General features: G+C 46.5%; 1 protein-coding gene across 3 annotated transcripts in view; it reads right to left on the reverse strand.

Moving 5' to 3' along the window:
- CMKLR1 (chemerin chemokine-like receptor 1) overlaps nt 1-9,490 on the reverse strand; it is a 52,812-nt gene extending 43,322 nt beyond the window's left edge. Inside the window, exons 1-2 of one of the 3 annotated variants that reach the window (XM_017946174.3) lie at nt 9,182-9,490; nt 109-321 (exon numbers count right to left, since the gene is read on the reverse strand). The gene's annotated coding sequence lies outside the window, so the exon portion shown is untranslated. The other 2 variants (XM_003907104.5, XM_009181624.4) reach the window with 2 other exon arrangements.
- Nucleotides 9,491-10,334: the final 844 nt, after the last annotated feature.

Raw genomic sequence — 10,334 nt, forward strand, 5'->3', positions numbered from 1 at the left:
GACAAATGATTATCTCCAGAGGGCCACTGTCATTCGTTGTTTTAAGATGAAGATGGTAGATTGTCTTTAAAGATAGACTGTAACATCCCACCCTGCCCCAATACTCACATGTCACTCCTCCCATCAAGAAGTGGACTCTATTTCTCCTCCCCGTGAATCTGCACTGGCATGGTGAGTTGCTGTGACCAACAGAAAGTGGTAGAAGTGATGCTGTGCTAGTCCCAGCCTAGATCTCTCGATGCCAGCAGGGTCTGCTATGACTGTTGCAGAGCCCTGAGCCTCCTGGTGGAAAAATCCAAGCAGTTCTGCTAGAGAGATGGGCTACAGAGAGAGAGAGAGAGAGAGAGAGCACACAAGTTCTGGGATGTGAGATCATCTTATATATCCCAGCCTCGGTCAAGCTCCCAGCTGAATGCAGCCCACAAGTAATGCAGCCAACACTATATGGAACAGAGATGCACTGTCCCTGCAGAACTCTACTAAGTTGCATAATTATAAATGAATAAGTCAGTTCAAGCCACTAAATTTGGGGATGGTTTGATCCACAAAGATAAACAACAAAGACATCTGGGCTCAACTAGAGGAAAAGTCATGACTGATGTGTGATGTCTGCCACAGCACATGGTGAGGCGTGTGGACTTCCATCCCTGGACTAGGTCATGTCAAGGTCAATGCCAATTCAATTCAGTGTCAATTCATTATTCTTCTGGGGCCTTCTAGAAATTCAAGTTCCAGATTCAGAGGGAATTCATCCACCATCAGAGAGAACCCCAGCAGGGATCCAGTGGGGACCCTGGAAGGATTAAATGAACCCATGAGGTAGTCCCTCTTGGGGCATATAAACAGTAACTTGGAAAGAAAGTAGAGCAGTTGGTAGCAGGACTGGAAGCAGAAAGAAGTAGAAATGGGAGACACTGAGCCCCACTGATAGTAGAACAGCTGACTGGGGGCTGCAGGCTCTTGCAGTCTAGGAGACAAAGATAATCCATCCCTCAAGCCAATTCATATCCCAAGAACCTTCCAGATCAAACACAAGCCTGGCTGGGCAGCTGGCACCTTCTCCCCTCCTAGTTAACATCCACATCCTCAAAAACGAACCTTCTTTCTTATGGGGGGAAGAGAAGGAGCCCTCGTGCTCCTTGCAGCCCATGAGCCAGACAAGCATGTCTCTCTAGCATGGGGCAGAGACAGAAAGGTTCTCATAACTAGAAATCACCAGTACCTGGGATGGAGAGACTCTAGCTGGGAAGTTAAACTGCTGGGGGATCATTCATTCATGTTGAGCCTCCTACCAGCTGCCAGGCACTTAACTTTTGCTATCTCCTTCCATCCTAACAACTACCCTATGTACTATACATGCTGCCATCCCCATTTCACAGAGGCAGCAGGTTCATAAGTGCAGGGACTTGAACGCAGTCTAAATGATGCCAAAGCCTGGTTCCTGGGTTGGTCCTGATAATCACTGAATACTCCCGGGTAAAGCCTCACTGGTTGCTAACATTTGCATCCATTCTAATTCGTCAATACTCTGCTGAACCAACTGTTAATAGATGGCCACCTGAACTCCCAATATCCAAATTCCAAATTCAAGAAACAATCAGATGCAGACCAATGTCACTGGTAGACAGAATAACAGATCCCTAAAGATGTCCACATCCTAACCCCAGAACCGTATATATGTTATCCTACATGGCAAAAGACACTTTGACACTTTGCAGATGTCATTAAGAATCTCGAGATGGGGGGATTATGCTGGATTACCCAGGTGAGCCCGGGGTCTTTAAAAATGAGACAGGGAGGCAGGGGGGCCAAAGTGATTTGATGTGACAAGGATTCAACCTGCAGTTGCTGGCTTTGAAGGCTGGGGAAGGGGACCATGAGTCAAGGAATGTTGCAGCCTCTAGAAGCTAGAAAAGGAGGGCAAACAGATTCTCCCCTATGGGCTCCAGAAGAGACGCAATCCTTGATTTTAGCCCAGTGAAACCCATTTGGGACTTCTGACCTCCAGAATAATAAGATAACAGGTTTGTGTTGTTTTAAGCCACTCGGTTTATGGTTATTGTTACAGCAGTAACAGGAAACGTATACGCTTGCTACCTGAACTCTTACTTCATCTAACACTCAGGAATTCATAGATTCTGATAACTGTTCAAACCAATTCAGGTAACAAAGGATGGGCATTTGAGCGTCCCCTGCCTTTATTCCCCACCCCAAGTCATTTATTGAGCACTTACTCCAGGCCAAAGAACATAGCAGATGCTTTCTCAACAACCCTGGACAGGAGGAAACTGAGGCCTAAAGAGGTTACATGTATGTGACTTGCACGTGCTCACAAAAACAACAGGTGGCCAGGTGAGGTGGCTCACACCTGCAATCCTAGCACTTTGGGAGGCCAAGGCAGGTGAATCACTTGAGTCCAGGAGTTCGGTACCAGCTTGGGCAACATGGTGAGACCCTTCGTGATGGTTAATAGCACTTTGGGAGGCCAAGGCAGGTGAATCACTTGAGTCCAGGAGTTCGATACCAGCTTGGGCAACATGAGTGAGATTAAAAGATAATAAGTATTAATCCTGCGTGTGTCCGTGTGGGTGTTGCCAAAAGAGATTAACATTTGAGTCAGTGGGCCGGGGAAGGCAGATCCACCCTTAATCCAGTGGGCACAGTCTAATTAGCTTCCAGAGAATATAAAGCAAATAGAAAAACCTGAAAAGAAGAGACAGGCCTAGCCTCCCAGCCTGCGTCTTTCTCCCATGGTGGATGCTTCTTGCCCTTAAACATCAGATTCCAAGTTCTCCAGTTTTGGGACTCAGACTGACTCTCCTTGCAGATGGCCTATTGTGGGACCTTGCGATCATGTAAATTAATACTTGATAAACTCCCCTTTATATATGTAGAGAGAGAACCCTAAGAGAACCCTCTAAGAGAACCCAACTAAAACATCCGATCTCTACGAAAAATACAAAAATCAGCCAGGCATGGTAAGGCATGCCTATAGTCCCGCCTACTCAGGAGGTGGAAGGATTACTTAAGCCCAGGAGGTCAAGGCTGCAGTGAGCTGTGATCATGTCACTACACTCCAGCCTGGGTGACAGAAAGAGATTTTGTCTCAAAAAATAAAAAATAAAAATTAAATCAATAGGTGTTAAACCCAGGATTAGAACTCATATCTGCCTGACCACAGGCCCTGCCCTCTTCTCACTACACCACACCCTCTCCCCATTGACTTCCTGTTTCTCTGACCCCTGATTTCCAGGAGGAAAAACCAAGTGTGCTCACTGTTGTTTTTTGTACCCATCTCCCCACCCACCCACCTGCTTGCACAAGAGCTACCCTCAGCAGGAACCCAGGGCTGGAATCTGAAGACCTAAGTCCTATACCCCAAGAAAGCAGAACCGATTCCGACATTCTGCCTGGATAGCAGCTGACCTCCCTGCTGAGTCAGCCGCTGGTACTTCCAACAATGCCAGAGGCTGTCTATGGTGGAGACAGCGAGACCCAAGGCATTCTCTACCAGCAGAGCCCAAGACTTCTCTTTGGGGACAGACATGGAGAGAAGAGACTGGCCCAAATGACATTTCCAGTCTGGGAACCCAAGATCACAAAGCACCAGACACCCAGATGTGCAAAGACCAATTTCAAAGCTCACTGTCCCAAAAATAAAAATAGAAATGCCTTCATTGAACTGGCCACGTGCTATACTCAGTGCTTGGTGGATATGGACTCATTTAATCTCACCATAACCCTGCCAGGCACGCATTCATAGCATGCCCCGCTTATGAGTGAGGAAGCTGAGGGGCTCAGGAGGTTAAAGTTCAGAGCTGGGATCTCAACCCTGGAGCACTTGGATCTGGGATCTATCATCACTACAGTGTGCTGCCAGCCAACGCCACCCAAACATCAACATTTCTTTCTTTGATAGCACCATGTAGAATTACTGCATCTTGATTCCATCTGACAGTGCAAGGATTTCTACTTTTTTTCAATCATACCTGTGTCCATTGCTGCAAAAATCTAGAGGTTCTAAAGAGAAATAACTGGTTTCCTGCTATTGTCTGAAATCAGCATGTCCTGAGTCCAGCAGCAGCACAAAGCGGCTGCCAATAACAGGGGCTCTTCACTGCGTGTCAGTCCTGGCCTGGGGCCACCTCTTCAGCAGGGGGTATGGAAAAAGTCCTGGGCTGGAAACCAGGTGTTTCAAGTCCTAATCTGGCCAAATGATCTTGGGAATGTCATGTAACCAATCAGGGTCTTACTTTCCTCATCTCTCAAACGGGTTCCACAAGGATAGGAATCCTGTCTTTCCATTGTTCTTGCCCTGTGGAGAGCCAGACACGTAGTAGATGCTAATAAATGTTTGTTGAGTGAATGAATAAAAGTATATGTTACAAGTTTGTTTCTCCTCCCCTGAGGGCCTCAAAGACAGGAAGCAGGTCTGATTCATCTCATTTTCTCACAGTGCTGCAGCTGTTACTCCCACATGAATTTATTCACACAGGAAATTGCTCCCAAGTACCCACTATGTGGCCAGCCCAGTTGAAGCCTCAGTGTCTTCCATGGACCACACAATACCCTCATGCACTGCCCCTTCTCTTTTACACAGCCAGTGACTGTAATACTTGGTCACACTGTACTTCTGCACCCCAGGACCTAGGACAACCACCCAGCTGCCTTACAGTCAGCAGCCTTGGCCCATTCTGGGGAGTTTGAACATGATTCCTGAGTTTTCACTTCCCTCATGCCCAGCCCCAGGAAAATCCCGATTCTAACCACACCACGAACACACACATGCACACCAACATTCAAATGTGCAGTGGGGCCCTAGGACAGGAATAAGATGTTTTTAGTTCAAATACCATTCTTTTGCTATGAGCTGTGTGACCTTAGGCAAGTCCCTTTACCTCTCTGAGCCTCATTGTATTCACCTATAAAAAGGGGATGATAGTCCTGAGGCCTTTCCACGTAGGCTTGTAGGGAGATTCAAGTAGATAATGGATATATATATACTTTTGGCTTAATAACCCGCAACATGCTCTATCAAATCATTATTCTTATTTCCTTTTTCCAGGAGGGAAAGAGAATGGCAATTGCCTATGTTTCAGAAAAATCCATGTTTAGGGGCCTGGAGTCTGGAAATTTACTTAGTATATTTGATGGGAATTACCTTGAGGACAGGTGATGTTGTGAGTCCAACATCACCATGTTAACTAAGATTGACTAATGAAAATGTAGACTTAGAATGGAAGAATGAAAGCAACCCAAGAGGTCACCATATTTGTGATAGAGACAGGTAGCTGTCCACAAAAATTCATTCTCCCTGTCCACAATACACGACTGTGGCTGGGAAAGAGCTGCTCTTTGCCAAGAACCTCATATCCTTGTAACTCCATGTCCTGGCCTCCTTTGCAACTAGATTGGCCACATGATAGTTCTCATGTGTGAGTGGAAGTGATGTCTGCTGCTTCCAGGCCAAAGCAGATAAGCAAATATGCCACCTCCATACTTTCTTTTGTCTTCTGCACCTGACTGCAGACAATGAGGATATCCGAGGAGAGAGTGGGACCACCAGATGAGTCACTGAAGTACCATGAAGAAGAGGACCACCCTCCATTCAGAAATACCTGCCTTATAATAAAGCTGTTTTGCTTCAGCCCTTATGCCTTTGGGGGCCTATTTGTTACTTCAGCTACTACCCTAGCTGATACTCCATTCAACCTCCTTATTTACAAATGAAATTATTGTGGCTAGAGAGTGAGAGTGCCTTGCCAAGGTCACACAGTAAGCTCAACAGATGTCTAGAACTTTGGTCTCTTAACTCCTTGGAGCAGAGGAGTTGCATTTTCCTGCCTGCCCCATGGAGCTACAAAGATTCTTAGAGGCCCTTCAGCAACAAGAGTGAGATTTAGTGGCAGCCTGGAGTCTTCCACTTCTGTTTCAACGAGAATAACACCGCTTTTATCTGTTTTCAAATTGCACTTCCCCATAAGACTTTCATTTGTGGAAAGGATTCTGCAACTGAAAATAATTTCAAAGCCCCCATGCTGGGGGATTGCTAACACGATCTGACTTTCTGTGGTACTATAAGACAAAGTTTCGCTTCTTCTCTGCCAAACCTTCTGGCCTCAGCTGCTGACACAGAACACGTGGATTCACAGACGTACATGAATATTTGCTTAGAAAGGAAAAAAGAAACCTCATTGTGCAGCAAAGAACCCAAGACCTCAGTGTGAACAAAGGGCAAAAAGCAAAGACTTTTAAGCACTCAAGTTTGATGGTTCTCAAGTTTTGGGGTACATCCGAATGACTTGGAGTGCTGCTTCAACATGCAGACACTGAAGTCTCATCCACAGAGATTCTGATTTCCTAACTGAAGCTTTAAGAGACACTTGCAATTGGCCGGGCGTGGTGGCTCATGCCTGTAATCCCAGCACTCTGGGAGGCCGAGGAGGGCAGATCATGAGGTCAGGAGATGGAGACCATCCTGGCTAACACGGTGAAACCCCATCTCTACTAAAAATACAAAAAATTAGCCGGGCATGGTGGTGGACCCCTGTAGTCCTAGCTACTTGGGAGGCTGAAGCAGGAGAATGGTGAGAACCCAGGAGGTGGAGCTTGCAGTGAGCTGAGATTGCACCACTGTTCTCCAGCCTGGGCGGCGGAGCGAGACTCCATCTTGGAAAAAAAAAAAAAAGAAAGAAAGAAAAAGAAACACTCGCAATTATTCTAATGCAGGTGGTCTAGAGATTGCACTTTGAAAAGCTCTGAGTCTACTTCATAGCCTCGCAACTGGTGGTAACGACTGCACCTGTGTGGTGTAGATCAAAGAGAATGAAATAGGCTTTTGGTTTTCTTGTACATCAGTGGGAATAACAGCATTAATAATCCACTAAAGAAATTAGTAATAATTTCCATTTGGCTCAGATGAGTGTCACAGGTATAGATAGGCAGAGTGGATGATCATCAGAACAATAGCTAATGTTTATAGAGACCTTATTTTACAACAAATCCTCTGCTTACTGCTTTACATGTATGATCTCATTTACTCTTTAGAATAATCTTATGAGGCAGTTACTGATCATATTCCCATTTTATAGATGAGGAAACTCAGACACAAAGATAAGGAAGAACTGATTCCATGTCACTCAGTTGGCCAGTGGCAGACCGATTCCAGCCCACCTCCGGAATGATAACAATATCAAATAATATCATCCTTATTTACAGATGATATTATTGTGGCCAGAGAGTGGGAGTACCTTGCCTAAGACCAAGCTGCCCCTTCTTGCACAATGTTCTATTCCCTCTTGTGAGGAGGTCTAGCATCAGAACTCTTCAGGCTTCAGTTTCCTAATCTGTAAAATGAGCATGTTAATAGTACCTTCATCATATGGCCATGGTGAGGATTTGATAAAATCATCTCAAGAAAGTGGTTTGCAAACTGAGAGCAGTTATTAGGTAAACATCTAAGAGATGGGACTTCAGCCCAGCTTCGCCCACCCCATTTTATAGATGGTGAAACTGAGACCCGGTTACTTTATTTATTCAATGAACACTATTCAATGACCCTAATATATGCTAGCTCTTGTGCAGGGGACTGAGGATGCAGAAAGAAAAAGTAATATCCCAGATCTGGCCTCTAGGAGCCTCCCAGAGAGACAGACCAGATGACTGGTCATTAGAACACGGTGTGGTAGGAGCCGTGATAAGGGAGAGACAGGCCCTGGGAGAGCCTAGCAGACAAGCCCTGACCCAGTGTGGGTAGGGGACTTCTCAGAACAAGTCAAGCCAGAGAAGGGCATGACTTGCCCAAAGTTAAGGTTATATATTCCCTGAAGTTTTGGGGGAGTCCAAAGAAGGCCCCTGTGCATCAACAGATAACTCTCCTGTGGACTTCCCAAGTGTCTGACAATCATCATTTGAGGGTCACTGGTTTAGGTTAAAGAAAAGGCCAAGCTGCCTCCTCCTGCACCTGAATTACCCAGTCACACTCACCTCAGCAGCCAAGGCATTTAGAGGAATCTTTCCTTCAAACCAGTTTGGAAGAGGCAGGAGAGACGGCAGGAACCACAGAGAAGACTGATCTTGAGAAGGAGGTAGAGGTAGGGGTGCAAAAGGGAAGTTGAGGGCTTTCCCTAATAGAAAAAGAAAGACTCAGAACCTAGATGTTCAGGTGTATGACCTCAGACCAGTGATCTGGCATCTCTGAACCGCACAGGTCTGAGTGATTGGGTTTATACCAAGTAGTAGTTCCCTGATATTGCAGTGTGTTGTTTATTTATAATTTTGCCAAAGCTGTCTTGCCCATTTAAAATGAGTTATTCTGAAAACAGAGTAGGGAGTGGAATATTTTCAACAGAGAGTGCCGGCAAAGGGTTTGTGTCCTTCATATACAAAGAACTCTTAGAGATCAATAAGAAAAAGATAAACATGTCCCCAGAGGAGGAAAAAAAATGGGAACAGACTTGAGCAGGAGAGTCACACTAGAAATGTGGAAAATAAGTTTATAAAAGAGAATCAACACTAATAAATAAATGAAATGCCTATTGAAGCATCTGGATAGTATTCTCAACTTCACATCAGGGAAGTTTTAAGGGATGGGTAGCAACAAGGTGGGTTTAGGACATGAGAATACTGTGCCCTGGTATAACATCATACAGAGGTCAAGCTGTCACAGCCTTCCAGGATACAGTGTGACCAAAAGCTTAAAAAAGTCTCAAAAATAGGCAAACCTTAAATCTAGCAGTTTCTAAAAGGTATTCATAAGACACACACACAAAGATGTCATACTAAATAAAGTGTTCATTGCGGCACTGTTCTAATAGAAAAAAAAAAAGGAGAAGCAAGTCGATTATGGAAAAGTCAAATAATCTTAAGATATCCTTTCTATGCAGCCATGAAAAATGTATATTGGAAGAATATAGGTGATATGGAAGAAAGTTTACAATCTGTGGTTAAGCAGGTTACCAAACTAGATGTGGAAATGCACATTCATGTATTTACATGTGTGTCCTTGCTATTTCTTTAAACAGTGAGCATGCATTACTTTTGACATCTGAAGATAATAACAAAACTCTTCCTTTTGACAAATATGAAATTATAAAAGGAAACAAACTTTTCTCTCTGTTAGTATTCATTCCCCTTCCCTGGCCCCTCTCAGAAGACACCCAAGGCAAGTGTGTGAAGATACCTTCCCTCTGGTCTCTGCCCGGAAGGTCTTCCTGAGGGTTCCCTGTGACTGCAGGCCACTGGAGGCTGTTGGGGAGACTTGCACACCCTGGCTTCTTTCTCCAAATCACAGGTTCCTCTGGCTGTGGCTGTTTGCCCAGAAAGCAGTTCATTCATTTGTTCACTCACGATCCCCCTCCGAACCCCCAGAGCGCTGCGGCTGGAGCACCCCTATCACCCGGAGGCTTCCCAGGGAGCCCGCTCTGTGCTGAGCTCCCTCCTGGCCGCCGGGCTGCTTCCCTGAATGGGACTGGGACAGAACTCAGCCAGAGAAACAGCTGGAGGGAGGAGAGCAAGAGGGAGGGGCAGGAAACTGGGCTGACCGGGGGCGGGGGCGGCTAGCTGCGTGGAGAAGGGGCTGCGAGGGGAGGGTGCCCTTACCAGCCGGGGACTGGGCTCGTGGGTGGCGGCGGGGGCCCGCTGGGGACGACCCGCCCCTCAGGCAGCCTCTTGCAGCTGGGAAGCTGAGCCTACTGAGCGCAAACCGGAGCACATGCGACCCCCGGCTGCTGGGGGAAATGCAAGCGCCTCTGCTCCCGGTGAGGGGCTCAAGCTCCACGCTGACCGACAGACTGGCTGCCTCTCACCCTGGGCCTTTGCAACGCTGTTCCTCCCACCTGGATGCTATTCCTGCCCTAATTCGTGGCCCGATGGTCTCCTACTGCCTCTTCAGGTCTCAGATTGACGATCACCTCCCAGGGAAGCCTTCCCCAACCCTCAGGGGCTGCTCTGCCCCTCAGGGTCACCCCATCACCTCATTGATGCAGTGCTGTCCTTGCCTGTTAAGGTGTCTCTCTCCTTGCACCAAGAACTCCTTACACCAGGAACTCTGAAGGGAAATAACTGTATTTGTTCCCTGCCCTAGCCAGGCACTAAGTGCTGGTTCATCAACTGTGTGGTCACCATCGTTAGTGGAATAATCAAAACAACTGAGAGCCAGGCAGCCTGCTAGGCGATGCGTACTTACACTTCACAGCAACCCTAGATAGCAGGAATTATTACTACCCCAGTCTTACCAATAAGGAAACTGGGGCACAGAGAGATTAAGTCACTTGCCCAAGACCACACCACCAGCAGTTGACAGAGCTGGGATTCCAACTATGCTGTCTGGCTCC

The sequence above is a fragment of the Papio anubis genome, chromosome 9, assembly GCF_008728515.1.
Source record: "Papio anubis isolate 15944 chromosome 9, Panubis1.0, whole genome shotgun sequence".
Taxonomy (NCBI): Eukaryota; Metazoa; Chordata; class Mammalia; order Primates; family Cercopithecidae; genus Papio; species Papio anubis.